We start from the raw sequence: 21556 nt of genomic DNA on the forward strand, positions 1-21556 counted from the left end.
CCTTCCCTTCGCCCTGAGGTGCCTGTTGTATTTCGAACTGATGCCCTAGCAGTGTTCTCTCTGTTTTGATCGGGTATCTTGTGTGGGCCTTGCCCATGCATTTTGGGCCAAGTGGTCCACATACTTTAATGGTGGAATACCTTGGACTTGTATGCTTGGTGTATATATTTGTTAATAATGTATATATATTTTTTGAGTACTGAATTTTAATAGATTACAATCGTTCACCTTATTTCTTTTTGTCTTTGCATTCTTCCGGGGGGTTGGGGGGTGTAACTGTAATGTATCATGATGTATTAGTGTGTGTGTTGTCGTGGGTGGGGGTTTTGAGTTTTGCGTGTGTGTGTCACTCTCTTTTTCCTTCCCCCTCCCCTATGTCATAGGTGCAGTACTCACCGTGGTCTTCGCCGCCGGCGTTCGTGCTCCTGGTAGAGGAGCAGGAAGACAAAGGCAGGGAGTATGTGGAGTTCCGGTTCCATGGTGTCCTGGTTCCTCGTGGGGTGTGTAGAGGTGAGCGTTTTCCCTTCCAGGTCCTGTTTCCACCGTGTTTTTGTTCGCGCTGAATCCGCCTCAGAAAAGGTGGCGGATTGGACTGTTGTAATACTGTGGGCGGTACATTGTCATCCGCCTGTCTGTTGGCGGTTACCGCTGCGGTGTTTGTTTGTACCGCTGTGGCGGTCGGAGTGTTAAAGTGATTTCATTTTTTTTACGACCGGCCTGTTGGCCGTTTTACCGCCGCCGTAACACCGGCTGAATCTGATTTTTTGAGATTACATTTGGCTGAGCCCACCCACTGGTATGGCTAAAAATCATAAACACACCCCTCTCCTGCCCTCTCCTAATCTAATCAAGGGGGCACCTAGTTGTCTGGGGTTGCAGGATGTGGGGGTGTTGCTGGTTGCTCCAAATGTCCTACTCTGCCTTTGAAGACCAGTTTGGCAGCCCTCCCCCTTCCTGCCTCACCATCTGCTGAGGGGAGATTCCCTCCCACAGGCACATTCCTTTGTGTGAAGCCAGGCCACTTCACACCTCATCAAGGCTATCTGGCCAGGCTGCTAGAGGCTGGCCAATCAGAGCACAGCAGCAAAAATAATGCAGGGCTGAAATTGGCAACTTTTCAGGTAAAGTTTAAAATTCTTTACCTGAACAAGTTATATTAAATCCCACAACTGGAAGTTGTGGGATTTATTACAACAATTAATTTGATACTCAACTCTTGGTATCCATCATTTAAGGAGACTTTAAAAATTAAAATAAAGTCTCCCCATTCTAGCCTATGAAGGCCATTTACTACAATGAGGGAAAAACGAATTTGGCTGTTTTTACCTCACCAGGGCTTATAAAACTATTTTTATAAGGTCCCTGCTTATAGTTACATGGCACCCAGCCCTAGGGACACATAGGGCACACCTTAGGGGTGACTTATATGTAAAAATAAGGTAGTTTAAGACTTTGGAACTACTTTTAATTCCAAAGTCGAATTTGCATATAACTTTAATTTAAAAGCAGCCAGCAAGGCAGGCCTGCCTTTAAATTGACACTGGGCACCTCAACAGTGCACCTCTGGGTGCACTACCTATACTGTGGTCCCTACACCTACATGCCCTACCATATACCAGGGACTTATAGGTAGGTTAACTTAGCCAATTATAATTAGCCTAATTTGCATATCCATTTTACACAGAGCACTGGCCCTGGGACTGGTAAGCAGTACCCAGGGCACAGCCAAGAGTCAGTGCCACCAGTACCTGTCCAAAAAGTGTGGGGGTGACCAGGGCAAAAAGGAGGACTTTCCTACATATTGCAACTGTTCCTTATGCAAGACTAAACATGCGGCCCCTGCAACATTGCCTTGCACAACAATGGTCGCAAGCACAGGGTCAACTTCAAGATCTAGTGTTGATAGACCGCCAAACATACATGTCCCTTCAGTGGTGGAATTCCACAAATCTAAACAAAGGGCGGCGGTTTCAAGACCCTGTGCCTCAGACCATAGTTACAACAGATGCATCAATGATTGGCTGGGGAGCTCACCTGAACAATCACAACATTCAAGGACAATGGGATTCAGAACACAAACAGCTACACACAAAACACTTAGAGCTGTTAGCTGTTTTCCTAGCACTCAAAGCTTTTCACCCTCTCATTCACAAGAATGTCCTGATCAAAACAGACAACATGACCCGCATGTATTACCGGAACAAACAAGGAGGGACACATTAGTCCCAACTCTCCCTCCTAACTTGGAAATGGGCAATACACAATCATATTCACCTGGTAGCACAATACATTCCAGGGATACACAACCAGCTAGCGGATGTTCTCAGCAGAAAATCATCAACAAACACACGAGTGGGAGATTCACCCTCAAGTACTTTAAAAATACTTTCAACAATGGGGAACACCAGACATAGATCTGTTCGCCACCACCAAAAACGCAAAATGCCAAAACTTCACATCCAGATACCCACATCCCCTATCCAAGGGCAATCCTCTATAGATGAATTGGTCAGGGATATTTGCTTACACTTTTCCCCCTCTCCAGCTCATTCCATTTCTAGTCAACAAATTGCATCAAAACACACTCAATCTGATACTCATAGCGCCAACGTGGGCATGTCAACCGTGGTACACAACACTACTAGACCTGTCAGCAGTACCACACTCCAAACTCCCAAACAGACCAGATCTGTTGACACAAAAGTAAGGGCAGATCAAGCACCCAAATCCCAACACACTCAATCTGGTGATTTGTCTCCTGAGATCATAGAATTTGGGTATTTACAATTACCAACTGAATGTATGAAAGTAATAAAGCAAGCATGAAAACCCACTACCAGACAGTGCTATGCCAACAAATGGAAAATATTTTTATAATACTGTCAGTCTAAACAAATTGCCTCTCTTTCAGCATCAATGCAAGATATTGTGTGTTATTAGCTTCATCTGCAGAAATCAAATCGAGCATTCTCTTCCATAAAAATACATCTCACTGCAATTTCTGCATATTTGCAAAATATACAGTGCACGTCTTTGTTTAGACTACCTGTTATCAATGCCTTCATGGAAGGCTTAAAATGCATCATTCTACCCAGAACACCTCCAGTTCCTTCTTGAAATTTAAACATAGTGCTTACGCAACTTATGGGCCCAACATTTGAACCTATGCACTCATGTCAAGTGCAATTTTTAACATGGAAAGTTGCCTTCCTAGTCGCAATTGCATCATTGCAAAGAGTTAGTGAAATTCAAGCTTTCACTATTGAAGAACCATTCATACAGGTACACAAACATAAAGTTGTACTACGAACTAACCCTAAATTTCTTCCTAAAGTAGTATCACCTTTTCATATCAATCAAACAGTGGAACTACCAGTCTTCTTCCCACAACCACATTTTGTAGCAGAAAGAGCTCTACATACATTAGACATTAAAAGAGCTCGAATGTACTACATATATAGAACAAAACCATTCAGGAAAACTAAACAGCTATTTGTAGCTTTTCAAAAACCTCATACTGGTAACCCCATTTCAAGACAAGGTTTAGCAAGATGGATAGAAAAATGCATCCAAACATGTAACCTTAAAGCTAGAAGACAACTCCTACTTGTTCCTAAAGCACATTCCACAAGGAAGAAAGGTGCTACAATGGCCTTCTTAGGAAATATACCAATGGATGAAATATGTAAAACAGCTACTTAGTCAACACCACATACATTTACTAAACACTGTTGTGTAGATGCTTTAGCAACACAGCAAGCCACAGTAGGTCAAGCTGTACTCAGAACATTATTTCAAACAACTTCAACTCCTACAGGCTAACCACCACTTTTATGAGAGGACTAACTGCTTTGTAGTCTATGCACAGCATGTGTATCTGCAGCTACACATGCCATCAAACGGAAAATGTCACTTACCCAGTGTACATCTGTTCATGGCATGTTCAGCTGCAGATTCACGTGCACCCTCTCACCTCCCCAGAAGCCTGTAGTCATTTAAGTTAACCACTGTTGTACATATGTATATATATATATATTTATATTTACCATTCCATTAGCATGGACATCTCTTTTCTTTATACTCTATCACTCCTACCTTACCCTCTGCGGGAAGTCGGTGCCCATGCACGGTGGAGCCGAGGAGGGGGAGTCACTCGATCCCGTGGCTCGAGGGCGCTTCTTGGAGGGGGGGCAGCTTGTGGCACTCCGAGCGCTGCGCTGGATGGTGGACGTGTGCACAGCATGTGAATCTGCAGCGGAACATGCCACAACATACATATATATATATATATATGTGTGTGTATGTTATTCTATGCTTACCATGTTCATAGGTCATTGCAAAACTCCTAGATAAGTTGTTATACTAGATACTTATGAACCCCTATTCTCATCTTATATCACACTTATCTACCCATCACCATATGTCATGTCTCTATCAATCTATCCTCCATTCCCACTCTGACTCATCCCAAATCCATTTTACTATTTTCATCTCCTAAATAACTCTGCCTAAGCTCTTCCCTCGCTTCCAAATCTAACTCACCCGAACCTCACTTTACTACCATGATCTCCCAAACAACCCTACTATATTCTTCCTCATTTATCTCACCCTGCTACTATGATCTCCCTAACCCTTTCCACAGACTCTTCCCTCCTCCATCCCCCCTTTACTCATCCCAAGCCTAAATCCTATTACCATAAACTCACAATTATCAATTCTTTCTTCTTCCGTCTTCCACCCCTCAATCACTCCAGTCAATCTAACTAACAAACTCTCATATCCACGGCTCAAATTAACTCATAATAATACTAAAACTGTACTCATATTTCCATATACTAATCCAACACTAATTCTTTTCGGGTCCGGAGTAGTGTGCTACTCGCCGAAAAGCGCTTCAGTGCCTTGTCAGGGGTAGTAAGCGCTATATAAATACTATTACAATACAATACAATACAAGTACATAAGCAATCACAGTCAAAACTACAGTTTATACAACCACACGTGAATCCTAGACTATGGGGGTCATTACAACATTGGTGGTAAAAGCCGCTTACCGCAGTGCAGAAGCTGCCAACACCAACACACCGCCGCGGCAGCGGAATTTCGCCACGGTCATTATGACCCACAGCTCGGAATCTGCCAAAATTTGGACACCCACACAAGTCCGCCACACCAAAGGTCAGTGATAAACTGGCGAAAACAAAACCTCCACTGTCACGCCAACAGGAATACACCCACACTATCACAACCCACGAATCCACGTGGCGGTCTTTCAACCGCAGTATTCCATTGGCGGTACACACCGCCGCGCTCAAAATACACACAGATATACAAAACACTACCATATTTGACAATTCCAAATACACACACCTGATACACATACACACACCACTCCCACACACCCAATACAATACAAAACACACACCCACATCACCCACAAACCCTTACGATCACAATTGCGACAGAAGGCCAGAGAGAGACACTACAATCTACAACCAAGCATCCACAGGCACACAATACCATCACCCACATAACATCCACCCACCTCACACAACACACCACTAAATATCACCCCACATATCACAACACACACCACCCCACACATCACCCTCACCACCCCATGGCACGGCAAAGACACCCCAGGTTCTCTGAGGAGGAGCTCAGGGGCATCGTGGAGGAAATCATCCGGGTAGAGCCACAGCTATTCGGATCACAGGTGCAGCACACCTCCATAGCTAGGAAGATGGAGCTATGGCAAAGAATAGTGGAGAGGGTCAACGCAGTGGGACAGCACCCAAGAAGTAGGGATGACATCAGGAAGAGGTGGAAAGACCTACGGGGGAAGGTGTGTTCTGTGGTCTCAAAATACCACCTTGCGGTTCAGAGGACTGGCGGCGGACCCCCACCTCCTCCCCCACAACTAACAACATGGGAGGAGTAAGTCTTGGCTATTCTGCATCCTGAGGGCCTTGAAGGAGTAGCTGGAGGAATGGACTCTGGTAAGTCAAACCTTAACTACTATATCCCCCACCCTACCTGCATGCCATCACATACCCCCACCCTCGCCCTCACCCCATCACTCCTACTCCTCACAAATGTCCCAATATCACAAACCACACATCGCAACCCAAGCCCTGCATGCAACAACAAAGCATGGACACCCATCACCAATGCATGGCCACTGCACATACCCATACACCCCCCTAAACCATCATCACACAAGGTCCCACACAGGAATGCAAGCACTGGGGTACACAGTCACCCACCCATTGCACACCATTGTACACCCAGATGCAATAATCATGCTTTTACACCCCTGCAGGACCCCTACCCAACATCACCACACAGGAGGGTCCACACATGTCCACACCACCAACAGAAGAGGCCCACAGTGATGACAGCAGCTGTGTCCAACTGGATCTAGACGACCAGCCCGGCCCATCTGGGACCTCGGGACAGTTGGTTCCCCTCTCACTGGCACAGGCCACTACAGAGCTTGCCCCTCTGGAAAAACCAGCACAGCACCCACCCAGCGGGCCCATACCTCTGCCCCCAGGACTACAGTTAACCCAGGCTAACCTACCACCCCAACAACAGGGACCTGGTGGCAGTGGCAGTGGGCACACCGTTCAGGGGACAGAGGCCCAGGGAAACAGGGGAACTGGGAGGGCTGCTGTGCGACAGTGGGAGGACATGCCCAGGAAACCTACTCTCCATGAGGCCCTCTCCAACATCATGGGAGCGTACCATCATTCCCAGGAGACGATGGCAACGGTACTGGCCAAGTTTCAGGAGACCCAGCGGCTGCAGGAGGAACAGGATTTGGACTTCAGGGAGGAACTCAGATCCATCAGTTCCACCCTGGGCACCATCGTAGGGGTGCTGAAGGAAGTTCTCAACACCAGGAGTTACACTGTGGCATAACAAGGGGCCCCTGACACTAGCCTGGACGATGAACTGCCCACCACCTCCGCCAGCGCTAGTGGACAGGAGGCACCACCACACAAGCACCCCACCCCTGCAGAGGGAGAACCACCCCGCAAACGGTCCCTGAGATACAGGACAAAGACAGAGAACGATGCCAAGACCCCCGCCAAGAAATGAGACCGCCCTGAATGTCATCCTTTTGCCCCACCTTGTCACCCTGTCCATCCTCAAACTGCCCCAGCTCCACTTCCTATGCCCCTTTGGACAATGCACCTGTGAGACTAACAAACTGGGCTCTGCCATGGACATTCCTCCACCATCACCCCTTACGATTTTACAACCCTCTCCAATATTGAGCACTTAAATAAACACCCTTAAAGCACAAAACAATCTGGAGTCTGTCTGTGATTTCGAAATTGTGTATTAGCAATTACAGTGACAAAATGCTCTTTCAATTGTAATGTCAACATACCTATGTCACACAGCTCAAGTCCATGAGGAAACAAAGCAGATGTCACACAGTGGGACCCACATCTGTGAAATCATAAGGGAAAGTGACAACTCAGTGACCATACACTGGGTGAAAAGGACAGACAGTAGAGAGGTAGTAGTGTTAAAGTACATGTAGTAGGCAAGTTTCTATTCTTACCTGTGTCTCACTGGAAGTATTGCAAGATCACAGAGTTCCTGTTGTTGATGTCCTCTTCTTCTGCTTCCTCGTCTTTGCTGTCCACAGGCTCCACAGCTGCCACAACACCTCCATCTGGACCATCCTCCTGCAGAAAAGGCACTTGTCGTCGCAAAGCTAAGTTGTGAAGCATACAGCAGGCCACGATGATCTGGCACACCTTCTTTGGTGAGTAGAATAGGGAACCACCTGTCATATGGAGGCACTGGAACCTGGCCTTCAGGAGACCGAAGATCCCCTCTATAATCCTCCTAGTTCGCCCATAGGCCTCATTGTAGCGTTCCTCTGCCCTTTTCCTGGGATTCCTCACTGGGGTCAGTAGCCATGAGAGGTTGGGGTAGCCAGAGTCACCTGCAAATGGCGAGGGACAACTGTTAGACACACACTAACCTGTAGGGATATCCCCAGACCCAGACAAAAATTCCCACTGATTTGGTTCGAGGTGCTCACCTAATAGCCACACACAGTGCCTCTGGAGTTGCCCCATCACATAAGGGATGCTGCTATTCCGCAGGATGTAAGCGTCATGCACCGAGCCAGGGAATTTGGCATTAACATGGGAGATGTACTGGTCTGCCTAACACACCATCTGCACATTCATCGAATGGTAACTCTTCCGGTTTCTGTACACCTGTTCACTCCTGCGGGGGGAGGACCAAGGCCACATGTGTCCCATCAATGGCACCTGTGATGTTGGGGATATGTCCCAGGGCATAGAAGTCACCTTTCACTGTAGGCAAATCCTCCACCTGAGGGAAAACGATGTAGCTCCGCATGTGTTTCAGCAGGGCAGACAACACTCTGGACAACACGTTGGAAAACATCGGCTGGGACATCCCTGATGCTATGGCCACTTTAGTTTGAAATGACCCACTTGCAAGGAAAAGGAGTACTGACAGCACCTGCACTTGAGGGGGGATTCCTGTGGGATGGCGGATAGCTGACATCAGGTCTAGCTCCAACTGGGCACCCAGTTCCAGGATTGTGGCACAATCAAGCCTGTAGGTGATGATTACATGTCTTTCCTCCATTGTCGACAGGTCCACCAGTGGTCTGTACACCTGAGGATGCCGCCATCTCCTCACATGTCCCAGCGGACGGTGCCTCTGAAGGACAACAGCGAGCACAGAGTCAACCAACTCAGAGGTACTGTAAACACAGCTTACTCAGAAAACCATTCATAACCCAAATTTTGCCTGTATGAGTGTTGAGGCCGGGCCTAGGTATGTGTGACGCAGTTAAAAATTAAAGTCATGTGGGCCTCTGAAATGGCGGCTGCCTGACATGTAAAGTGGGACAATGGGATGTGAGTTAACTGCGCTGGCGTTATACACCGTCGCGGTAGGCGGTAGGCGGTCGAAGACTGCGGCGCAATTCTGCATTGGTTAACATTGGACCCTATGGGTCCCAGGAGCCAATGACGATGTACGCCAGCCGTGACGGTACACGGCGCCGCGGACATGACCGCCATTTTCTATCTGTTCAATCACTCAATACCTGATCTTCGACAGGAGAGGACCTACACTGCAAGTGCTGCTGTGACCTCAGTCTGGAAGAGACAATGGCTCGTGCGTCTGGGGAAAGGACCCCTGCCTTCAGCACGGAGGAGTTGGAGAAACTCATGGATGGGGTCCTCCCCCAGTACACGCTACTCTACGGTCCTCCAGGCAAACAGGTAAGTACACTGGGAGCATGCTGTATGGGCAATGCCTGTGTGGAGTGGTGTGGATGAAAGATAGGGGGGGAATGATGCGTGCATGAAACGATGGTGAGTGCATGTGCCACATGGCAAGGATAGGGATGCGGGCCAATGACTGTGACGGTGCAGTTGGTAATAACTTATCTTTTTCCCATGTACAATTCATGTAGGTCAGCTCCCACCAGAAGAAGGATATTTGGCGTGCCATCGCCAAGGATGTCCGGATCCTGGGGGTCTATCACAGACGGAGCACCCACTGCCGGAAAAGATGGGAGGACATTCGCCACTGGAGCAAGAAGACAGCGGAGGCCCAGCTGGGGATGGCCTCCCAACATGGGAGGGGTGCCCGTCGCACCATGATCCCCCTGATGTTCAGGATCCTGGCGGTGACGTACCCGGAATTGGATGGGCGCTTGAGGGCATCACAACAGCAACAAGGGGGTGAGTACACTCTCATTCTGCTGATTCCGCGCTCAGTAGAGGTGTCTGGGTGGGGGAGGTGGGCTGTGGGTTTCCCTAGGCCAGGGCGAGTGTGCTAGTTAAGTCCCCTTTTTCAGGCAGACCCTGTGGCACCCCACCCCTCCTCGGTACAGTGCCAACTACACCTAGTCAGGCTCCTGTGACATCCATGTGTGCAGATATCGGCCATAGCCTTGTAGGCCATGTCCCAGGGATTGAATAGGGGACCCCAAGTGTGCGGCGTAGTGCAGGGGGCTTCTGTGTCTGCCTTGTCCGTCAACGGTAGCGGTAATGCATGCACTCAACATGTCTTTCTTGTGTTTTCCCCTCCCCCCTTTTTTGTGGTCTCTCTGTACATGTGTGCATTAGCATCATCAGGTGGAGGAGCAATGGCACCGGAGCAGGAGGGAGCTGCATCCCACATGGCCATGGAAGGCGATACTACGGAGTCTGATTTCACCAGTGGGACGGAGGGCGAGGGGAGCTCCACTGCGGGGACAGGAGCTGACACCAGTGATACGGACTCGTCCTCTGATGGGAGCTCCCTTGTGGTGGTGGCCCCATCTGTGCCTCCCGCATCTACAGGTACAGCCGCCACCCCCCCTCCAGCACCGCCCTCCCAGCAGCCCCTCAGCCTTTGCCCTGTGCCCGCTCACCCAGGAGGGTGGGCATCTCCTTCACCCCAGGCACCTCAGCCCCTGCTCCAGTCACCCCTGCTGCCCTCAGTGAGGAGGCCATTGACCTCCTCAGGTCCCTAACTGTTGGGCAGTCTACCATTTTGAATGCCATCCAGGGTGTAGAGAGACAGTTGCAACAAACCAATGCATTCCTGGAGGGCATTCACTCTGGTCAGGCAGCCCTTCAGTGAGCTTTTCAGACTCTGGCCTCAGCACTGATGGCAGCCGTTGTCCCTGTCTCTAGCCTCCCCCCTCCAACTTCCTCCACCCAGACCTAATCCCATGTACCTCAGCCTACCCCAAGCACACCATCAGACCAGCATGCACACACTTCAACACACAAAGGAAGCTCAGGCAAACATAAGCACCACACATCCCACAGGCACTCACGCAAGCATCACACACATGCAGACATAGCAACATCCACTGCCTCAACTGTGTCCCCCTCCTCCCCGTCGCCCTCCTCCCCCCCAGTCTCGTCTCCACTCACACCTGCATGCTCTACATCTACAGCCACTACTTCCATCACCAGCACACCCACCACCACACCCTGCTCATGTGCAGTCACCACCCCCACTACCATTCACACATCCCCTGTGTCCTCTCCCAGTAGGTCTGTGACGCAACCTCCCAAGGTACACAAACGCAGGCACACACCCACCCAACAGCCATCCACCTCATGACAGCCTCCAGCACATGCACCTTCACCTAAAGTCACCAAACGTACACCTCCTACAACCACAACCTCTTCCTCCACTCCCAAACCCCGTCCAGCTACCCATCCCAGTGTTCCTAAGAAACATTTCCTGTCCACCCTTGACCTCTTTCCCTCACCTCCCCCACCCCGTCAGTCTCCTAGGGCCCAACTCTCCAGGTCCCAACCTAGCAACTCAGCTACAAGATCGGCGGGACCAGTAGTGCCAGTAGTCTCCGGATTCTGGAGTGCACCAGGCAGCGGGGCAGCCAGTGTGGCAAGGAGCCACAGCACAGACATTCCCCCACCTGTCAAGCATCATAAGTTGGCCAGTGCTTGGCGGGAGAGAGGGAAGACACCAGCCACCAAAGCCGCTCCCAGTGGTAACGGTGGGAGTGTGAAGTCAGCTGCGACACCTTCCAAGGTGGGGAAGGGGCACAAGAAACCCGGCAAGTCTGGGAAGATTAGCACGGCGGAGAAGACCGCCATCAGCCGCTCTGCCCAGGAGGTGACCACCAGCAGCCCCGCTGGCCCAGACATGACTGCCAGCAGCAGCCCTGCTGCCCAGGAGGCGACCGCCAGCAGCCCGCTGCCCCTGACAGGACCGCCAGCATCAGCTCCACTGCCCAGGAGGCGACCGCCAGCAGCCCCGCTGCCCCAGACAGGACCGCCAGCATCATCCCCGCTGCTCAGGAGGCGACCGCCACCAGCCAGTGTGGCAAGGAGCCACAGCACAGACATTCCCCCACCTGTCAAGCATCATAAGTTGGCCAGTGCTTGGCGGGAGAGAGGGAAGACACCAGCCACCAAAGCCGCTCCCAGTGGTAACGGTGGGAGTGTGAAGTCAGCTGCGACACCTTCCAAGGTGGGGAAGGGGCACAAGAAACCCGGCAAGTCTGGGAAGATTAGCACGGCGAAGAAGACCGCCATCAGCCGCTCTGCCCAGGAGGCGACCACCAGCAGCCCTGCTGGCCCAGACATGACTGCCAGCAGCAGCCCTGCTGCCCAGGAGGCGACCGCCAGCAGCCCGCTGCCCCTGACAGGACCGCCAGCATCAGCTCCACTGCCACGGAGGCGACTGCCATCAGCCCCGCTGCCCCAGACAGGACCGCCAGCATCATCCCCGCTGCTCAGGAGGCGACCGCCAGCAGCCCGACAGGACCTCCAGCAGCAGCCCCGCTGCCCAGGAGGCGACCGCCAGCAGCCCCGCTGCCCCAGACAGGACCGCCAGCATCAGCCCCGCTGCCCAGGAGACGACCGCCAGCAGCCCCGCTGCCCCAGACAGGACCATCAGCAGCAGCCCCGCTGCCCAGGAGGTGACCGCCAGCAGTCCCGCTGCCCCAGACAGGACCGCCAGCATCAGCCCCACTGCCCCAAACAGGACCGCCAGCATCAGACCCGCTGCCCAGGAATCGACCGCCAGCAGCCCCGCTGGCCCAGACATGACCGCCAGCATCAGCCCCGCTGCCCAGGAGGCGACCGCCAGCAGCCCTGCTGCCCCAGACAGGACCGCCAGCAGCAGCCCCGCTGCCCCAGACAGGACCGCCAGCATCAGCCCCGCTGTCCAGGAGGTGACCGCCAGCAGGCCCGCTGCCCAAGACAGGACTGCCAGCAGCTGAAGCGCTACCAAAGACACCGCCGCCACAAGCACCGCTGCCAAGGACACCGCCGCCACAATCACCGCTGCCAAGGACACCACCGCCACAAGCACGGCTGTCAAGGACACCACCGCCACAAGCACCGCTGCCAAGGACACCGCCGCCACAAGCACCGCAGGCCTATGAGCACCAAAAGCACTGACGCTGCTGAGGCTGCCACGAGCAGGATGGAGCACTCTGGGCACCAAGCCCCCTCCCGAATCAGTGAAGAAAAGCATCCACTACCTCTGTCCTTGGCAGGATGAAGCACTCTGGGCACCAAGCCCCCTCCAGAACCAGTGGAGAAAAGCATCCACTACCTCTGTCCTTGGCAGGATGAAGCACTCTGGGCACCAAGCCCCCTCCAGAACCAGTGGAGATTTACATCCACTACCTCTGTCCTTGGCAGGATGAAGCACTCTGGGCATGAAGCCCCCTCCAGAACCAGTGGAGAAAAGCATCTACTACCTCTGTCCTTGGCAGGATGAAGCACTCTGGGCACCAAGCCCCCTCCAGAACCAGTGGAGATTTATAGCCACTACCTCTGTCCTTGGAGGGATGAAGCACTCTGGGCACCAAGCCCCCTCCAGGAACCAGTGGAGAATGTTATCCACTTGTAAGACTGTGGCTTTGCACTCCCCAGGATTGAACAGTGGGCATGGGGCCCCCTCGTGGATTTGGCGTTGTGCACTCAACCCGCTGAGGTGCCCCCCCTTTCCCTTCCCCCTTAGGTGCCTGTTTTATTTCTATCTGATGCCCCTGCAGTGTTCTCTCCGTCATGTTCGGGTATCTTGTGTGGGCCTCGCCCATGCAGTGTGGGCCCAGTGGGCCACGGACTTTAAGGGTGGAATACCCTGAACTAATATTCTTGGTGTATATATTTGTAAATAGTGTATGTATATTATTTGACTACTGAATTTTAATATATTACAATCGTTGAGCTCATTTCCTTTTGTCTTTGCATTCTTCCGGGGGGGTTGGGGGTGTTACTGTAATGTATCAATATGTATTAGTGTGTGTGTTGTCGTGGGTGAGGGTGGGGGTGTTGCGTGTGGCGTGTGTGTGTCACTGTTTTTTCCCTCCCCCTCCCCTGTGTCATAGGTGCAGTACTCACTGTGGTCTTCGCCGCCGGCGTTCGTGCTCCTGGTAGAGGAGCAAGAAGATAAAGGCCGGTAATATGTGGAGCTCGGGTTCCATGGCGTCCTGGTTCCTCGTTGGGTGTGCAGAGGTGAGCGTTTTCACCTTCGAAGTCCTGTTTCTGCCGTGTTTTAGTTCGCGGTGAATCTGCCCCGGAAAAGGTGGTGGATTGGTAGGTTGTGATACTATGGGCGGTACATTGTCTTCCGCCTGTCTGTTGGCAGTGACCGCCGCGCTGTTTGTTTGTACTGCCGTGGCAGTCGGAGTGTTAAAGTGGCTGTCTTTGTTGGTGGTTTCCGCCACGGTCGTAATTCCATTTATTTTCTGCCGGCCTGTTGGCGGTCTTACCGCCGCTTTAACACCGACCGCCAGGATTGTAATGACCACCTATGTTTCAGTGCCTAAAGATTTAACATTTGAATATTGTGATAGCAACTAGCTCAGTGGACTTTTGTCTTCAGATGTATGTTGATACTCCTGTTTAAACAGTACATATTCTTACCTACTATCAAGGTTATTTGTGGCAGGGTGATAGGGATATAACAGCATTTGGGTGCTGATATTTCTAGACATCATACTTTTTCAGTACTGTCATAAGTGTATCAAACTTTCTTGTGTGAATCTTTTCACGGATAATGACACCATACGACTGTCCAGGACACCATTTAATTTGCAAGCCAATACATTATATTTACAATTGATAGTTGACTTATATGTAGTTTTCTATTAAGTAATGAAGTCTTGACTAGCTTTATGACATACTGGATTAACAGTCGCTTTTCCAACCCATTAAAATATTGTGCACTTTGAAATATGACTGTAAAACACTTGATGGCTATAGCAGTTCAGTGCAAATCCTTGCCTTGCTCCCTCCATTCTATCCTAAGCTTTCACATTAGTTCAACATAAAAATATATGTTATGGTGTTTGGACAATATACTGAGTTGAAACATATCATGCGCACAAAATATTATGTCAAGAATATCAAGGACAGAAATATTGTCAGGTAACTTTCTATAATTGTTGCTATACTTAATCCACATATACTGTATGTACCTTGACCATATCAATATATTCAAGGTATGTAGCTGTGAACTTGGGGATTGTAAATCTATACTTACCTATGTGCACTTTCCTTTATTGTAAGAACAAAATGTCACGGCACTCGTGTATCAATTCTCAATATTTAGAATATTAATCAAGAAGGCTGCCATTCTGACCCACAGTGTTTCACAGCCATCAAAGTGTTGGTGGCCTGCTGGGGTCAATAGACCATCATGTCTATGACTGCTTTGTAATAAAGCAAACTTTTTTTAAATACTGCCCTTAAAGTAAACAGGACTGCATTCAAAAAGAAAAGTTTTACTTGTTTGTTTGTTTAAAGGGAGGCAGTGGTGCCAGAGTGAACTGCCTTCTCCCAAACAAACTTTTTTTGTAGATTTACAGAGGGTAAGCGGTCCCATTGAGACCACTTCTCTTCGGCGAATGGGTTACTGCCCCAACTTGAGGACAGTAAAACATATGGGGCATACTTTCGAGAGGGTAGAGCCCTGCTTGCACCATGCAAAATGTTACATGTGTGGTGCAAACAACTAAGTCAGATTTCTGAAGCCAGGGAAAGTCACTTTTCTTGGCTTTTAATGCCTTACAAAATCTGGAGTAAAGCAGGGAAACGCAAACCACTGTGTTGTCTCACTCTGCATAAAAGAAGGCATTTCATGGGCGTAACAATGCAACTGTCATGGTTAATGACGTATCCCCAGATTTACAAGACCTAGTAAACCTGAGAATGCGCCAAAAAAATACACCTCCCAGGATAGGTTTAACAAGGAAAAATCTCTTTAATTTTTCCCCATTTTTTCCTCATTCTATGGGGTGCATTCTGCAGCACACATTAAAAGGGGAAAAAGGCTCCCAGGATTCTTTTCGTGCAGGAAGATTCCCCTTATTGCACAAACACAATCCTACATGCAATGCAGGCATCTTTGAACCATGGTGTAAGGAGTGTCTGCTTTGGCGCTAGATTGTCTAGCACCTGCGCAAGGGAACAGGACAGATATGCACCATAATAGATACATACAACATATTCCTGCCCTTTACCTGTTGTTGTGAATATGCCCCTCAATGTTTTGAAACTTGATTTAGATCGCAAAAATGAATACTTAGCATACCGATTCAGTGTTGGAAGGGACACTTACAGCATGCCCTCCCTAGTATAGAATCAGTATCCATTTCTAAACACATTTCATAATAGGAAACACTTTTCTGAAATGCTAAACACGTTTAATATTAAGTAAAAGGGTTTTAAAGCTCGTAAACCCTCCGATGTTCGAAATCAGAGAATTTGTGAACACTAAAATCCTTTGTACTATTTCCTATCGAAAATGCAGCATATGGGATATTCACCACATTCAGTAAATGGTGTACTCCTCTGACTAGTATTTGCTGTGTGTGGTTGGCATGGAATCAGGGCCTTAAGGAGGCAGGGTGGGACATAAAAGAAAGTAAAAGAGATAAATTGAGATAGAGGCTTCATATTTTGTAAAATACTATGAAAAATGTAATGCTCAGATTATAAACCGGATGAGTGATATATAGGCCTAACCAAATGCTGCATTTTAAACATGCATTCTCCTTTTTCAACTTTGCATGACATGTATTTGCTTGTTTTTTTTTATTTACTGACATTAACAAATTCCATACAACTTCAACTCAGCAGAAAAGTTTCTCTTGTGACTTTTGCACAGCCTTTGTATGACCCAGAATTCCTATGCTAATAAAGAAAGTTATATTTTCATATACTTTTTAACTGCTTGACCTTCATTGGAATCTCAAATCGTGCTAAACTTATATTACACTTGCTTCTTTATGAATACTCTTTTAGTGTGTAGATGTGTGAGAATCAAAATGACATAAACTGATTGTGCATAAATCACACATGAATTGTTCTGTCTTTCAGAAACCAGATGGACGAGAAAAGACCTGAATGTAGCAAAGTTGTTAAAATTAAGTCAAATGTGTGTAGAGCTGTCTTTGTTATAAGTTACCTTCTCAAAAGAAACGGTTCCTGTTTTTCTTGTCCGCTCATTAGCGGACTGAATAATTTAACTGAAACAATTTTCACAATTTGTTTTCTTAACGAGCATGCTCATACTGTGAGACTGTGAGACTGTGAGAATGACATCCAGACAGAAAAACTCTCTAATCTCAGACAGATTTTGCTCTCTACTTATACTATTTCTAACAGAGTCTGATACTCTTTTTTAATGGTTACCGATAGATTTACTAACTAGACTGATTCTTTTAATTATTTTATGTTTGAAATGATGTATTTTCACTGAATAAGAATAATAGAATAGGGGTTAGATTATGGGACATGCTTTATGCAATGTTCGGTAAACTATACTAACTAATAAAGAAAGGATTTAAAAATTATTTAAAAATTATGATACATAACCCTTTAAAAGGTATCTACAACTCTAATTATGGACTCCTGAGCATTTACTACGTTTATGAAAATCATGGATTGATGTTAGAATTGCAGTTTAATTTTCCCTGCTTATTTTCAAATATCCTCTACTGGGTATCTAAGAGTTGCAGAGTGTTTTATAAAACTAGGATTCTCTGCGCTCCAATTTGAGTCTGCTGTTTAGTATTTCTGGCATGTGGCCAACATGTAACCTGGTCCTTAAAGTGGCAGGGTGAAATATAAAAGGAAAGTAAAAGAGACAAGTGATAATAGAGGCTTCCTATTTTGCAAAATACTATGAAAACCTATGTTAGAAATGGGGACTTTTATTGGCAGTCAGGTTATCCCCTGTCCCAACAAGGACCTTTACTCTAGTCAGGGTAAGCCACACAAATCTAAATTATCCTGTGCCCACCTCTCTGGTAGCTTGGGACTGAGCAGTCAGGCTTCATTTAGAGGGCAATGTGTAAAGTATTTGTGCAATAAATCATGCAATAACACAGTAGAACACCACAAAAATAAACCACACAGGGTTTAGAAAAATATATCATATTTATCTGGTAGGGTGCAGGTCAAAACGATTAAAATGCAATAAGTATATTTAGGAATCACACAGTAAAAATGATATAAAGTGTCTTTTTTAAAGCAATAAATGTCGCTTGCAAGCACAAAGTACCTGGTTTGCGTTCAAAATCTCCTCAAGGAGCCGAAGAGGAGGAGATGCGTGGAAAACAGGGAGGTGTGCGTTAATTTCTCAGGCCGCACACGGCAAAGCGTCATTTATTTTTCATGCAGGGAAGACTTTGTGTCGATTTCTGGTGCTCGGTGTTGGATCCTCTTCGGGTTGCGGGGTTTTCGGATGCCCCAGGGACGATGCGTTGAAATCCCGAGCTGACAGGATGAAGTCACAGCGGTTGCGTCGATCTGGTGGGCTTTGTGTGGAAATTTCTACTGCTCGGCAGGCACTGCGTCTATTTCTCTCTGGAAGTCGGGCTGCATTGTTCCAGCTCGGCTGTGCATCGATCCAGTAGGCCATGCGTCAAATTTCAGGTCGCTATGCTGGCACTGTGTCGATCTTCTTGTTTCGAAGACGGGCTGCTTCGTTCCGTTTGGCGTGCAGTGAATATTCACCGTGATGCAGGCTGTGCACAGCTTCTGGCAGGCTGTGCATCGATTTTCGCTACACAAGAAGTTCTTCTTGCAGAGATGAAGTCTTTTTGGTCCTGAGACTTCAGGGAACAGGAGGCAAGCTCTATCCAAGCCCTTGGAGAGCACTTCTCACCACAGCCAGAGGGCAGCAAGGCAGCAGGGCAACAGCAAGGCAGCAGTCCTTTACAGAAGCAGTCAGGTGAGTCCTTTGGGCAGCCAGGCAGTTCTTCTTGGCCGGTTGCAGGTTCTGGTTTAGGTTCTCTTCTCTAGGAAGTGTCTGGGTTGGTAAAGGCCCTGTTTAAATACCCAAATGTGCCTTTGAAGTGGGGGAGACTCCAAAGAGTGGCTTAGAAGTGCACAAGGTCCCCTTTCAGTTCAATCCTGTCTGTCAGAGTCCCAGTAGGGGGTGTGGCAGTCCTTTGTGTGAGGGCAGGCTTCTGTTTTTTGACATGTAAGTGTCAGGCCCTCCACCCTCCCAGCCCAGGAAGGCCCATTCAAAATGCCGATGTGTGCAAGGGAGGCTGAGCATCCTATGTTTGGGGTTTGTCTGAGTGAATGCACAAGGAACCTGTCAACTGAACCCAGCCAGACGTGGATTGTAAGGCACCGAAGGATTTAAGTGCAGAGAAAAGCTCACTTTCTAAATGAGGCATTTCTAAAATAGTAATATTAAATCCAGCTGCACCAGTCAGCAGGATTTTGTATTATCATTCTGGCCATACTAAATATGACCTTCCTACTCCTTTCAGATCAGAAGCTCCCAGTCAAACAGTATATGAGGGTAGCCCTAATGTTAGCATATGGAAAGCGCCTCAAAGCAGTGTAAAAACGAATTTAAGAGTTTTACACTACCAGGAAATCTAAACTACACAGGTACATGTCCTACCTTTTGCCTACACAGGACCCTTGCCGATGGGTTACCTATGGCCTACTTAGGGATGACTTATATGTAGAAAAAAAGGAGTTTTAAGCTTGGCAAGTACTTTTAAATGCCAAGTCGAATTTGCAGTGAAACTCCACACACAGGCCTTGCAATGGCAGGCCGGGGACATGGTTAAGGAGCTACTTAAGTGGGTGGCACAATCAGTGCTGCAGGCACACTAGCAGCATTTCATCTACAGGCCCTGGGCACATATATTGCACTGTACCAGGGACTTATAAGTAAATTAAATAATACAATTGGGTATGATCCAATGTTGTCATGTTTTAAAGGAAGAGAACATAGGCACTTTAGCACTGGTTAACAGTCTTAAAACCAGAAAAAACAGTATGCAAAAAGTGGATGGAGGCAGGCAAAAAGTTAGGGGTGACCACCCTAAGACTGTCAGGTCTCACAACCTATGAATAATTTGACACTCAGATTATTTAAAATTGGCATTTTGATCAATGTCTTTGGGAAGTAGTGCTGAAAAGTATTCTTCTTTCCGCATTTTCTTTTTAAAGGGAAGAGGCAAAGCTACAGAGCAAGTTTAGGCACACACTGCAGACCATGAAGTAATCGAATATGTATTCTTTGTGAACCGCATTCATTGCAACCAATCTCTTTGGTAAAGTGTGATGCAAAATGTATCACTTTGATTCATTGTTTCAAAGTTTTCTAAAGGCAGAGATCGTTTGTAGGGAGAACGAGCTTGCTTAGTGTGCCCACTTTTTATAATTTCTCCAACACGATTAAGCCCCACAAATTTCAAAGTCAACTAGTTGCCACTGCAAATTACAATCTTAAATCAAACCATGTGCAGATCTATGTTTAAGGCTGGTCCGAAAAGTTGCTTTGATAACTGGGCCCATAAAGCTTTAAAGGACAAAGAGAAACACGGCTTGAACCTGATATGTAAAGTAAAGACAGTTTAATTATTGATCAAATAACTTTTTTTAGAACACATATTATCCTCTACAACCCAATAGCTGACCCATCTATCTGTAGCAACATTGCCACTGCCACATACCCATATTTATGACATAGAGGCCCACGTTAAAACTCTGGCAGTCAGACCCCCAGAGAACCGCAGCACCACCAGGATCCATGAATAGGCTATGAATAGGCTGGTGGAGGACAGGTGCAGGGGGCCAGATGGGGCCACTGCACTGCCCATGCACTTGGCATGGGCAGTGCAGAGGCCCCGTGCCCAGCACCATCGCAATTTTCACTGTTTGCTTCATAGACAATGAACATTGCAATGGTGCTTGTGCACCCTGTGGGCTACAGCATTGCGGCTGGCTCAATTACAAATTGGAGGCAATACTTTAGCCTGTTTCCCGCTAGGGCGGTGGGTGGAAACTGAGGTTTCTGCCCACCAACCTAGAGGGAAACTCTTAATAACTCAAGCGGTGTGGTCATCACAAAAGCAGTAGCCACCCGTTCAGGAATTTAGCAAACGTGTTTCCCATCTACCAAACTCTTAATTAGGTCCATAGTCTCATTTATTGTTACGCATAGGGTATTTCCATTATCAATAGTATTCTTTGTCATAGTGCATCTTTATTCTCACGAGGCATAGCTCACTTGCGAAATCTTAACCTATACGTATAGATCAAATCAGTAAGAAAATATTTACATAAAAGGATAAACATGTCCTAATGTAAAGACACAGGAAAAGCACGCATTAAACAGGTAAAAAGCTTAAAACAATGTTGCACATCATAACACTTTTTATACAAGTCTGCAAAATAAAAGACCCAATTTAACGGGTTGCTTTGACCAGACTCTCAATATAGCTTTCTGCGTTTCAGAGTAAGATGCACAAATTGTCCCTTTCTGTTCTTCTTTTATTCAGATAATGGCACGTCTCGCAGTGTGAAATCGTGTAACTAAGTGAACTTGACCTTTTTCTTCCAAGGCTGAATACTCCAGGGCGATGCACCTTCATCATAAAATTTATAGGTTGGAAGCTGAATATGCTGAAACCGCTAAAAAGAGGTTAGGATTTAAGCCTAACATTGTCCTATATCACTGGTAAAAATAACCTTTATTCTTTAGAAAAATATATCCCAGTAAGGTAGTGAGAAAAAGATTAAAA

Source organism: Pleurodeles waltl, chromosome 8 (assembly GCF_031143425.1).
Source record: "Pleurodeles waltl isolate 20211129_DDA chromosome 8, aPleWal1.hap1.20221129, whole genome shotgun sequence".
NCBI lineage: Eukaryota > Metazoa > Chordata > Amphibia > Caudata > Salamandridae > Pleurodeles > Pleurodeles waltl.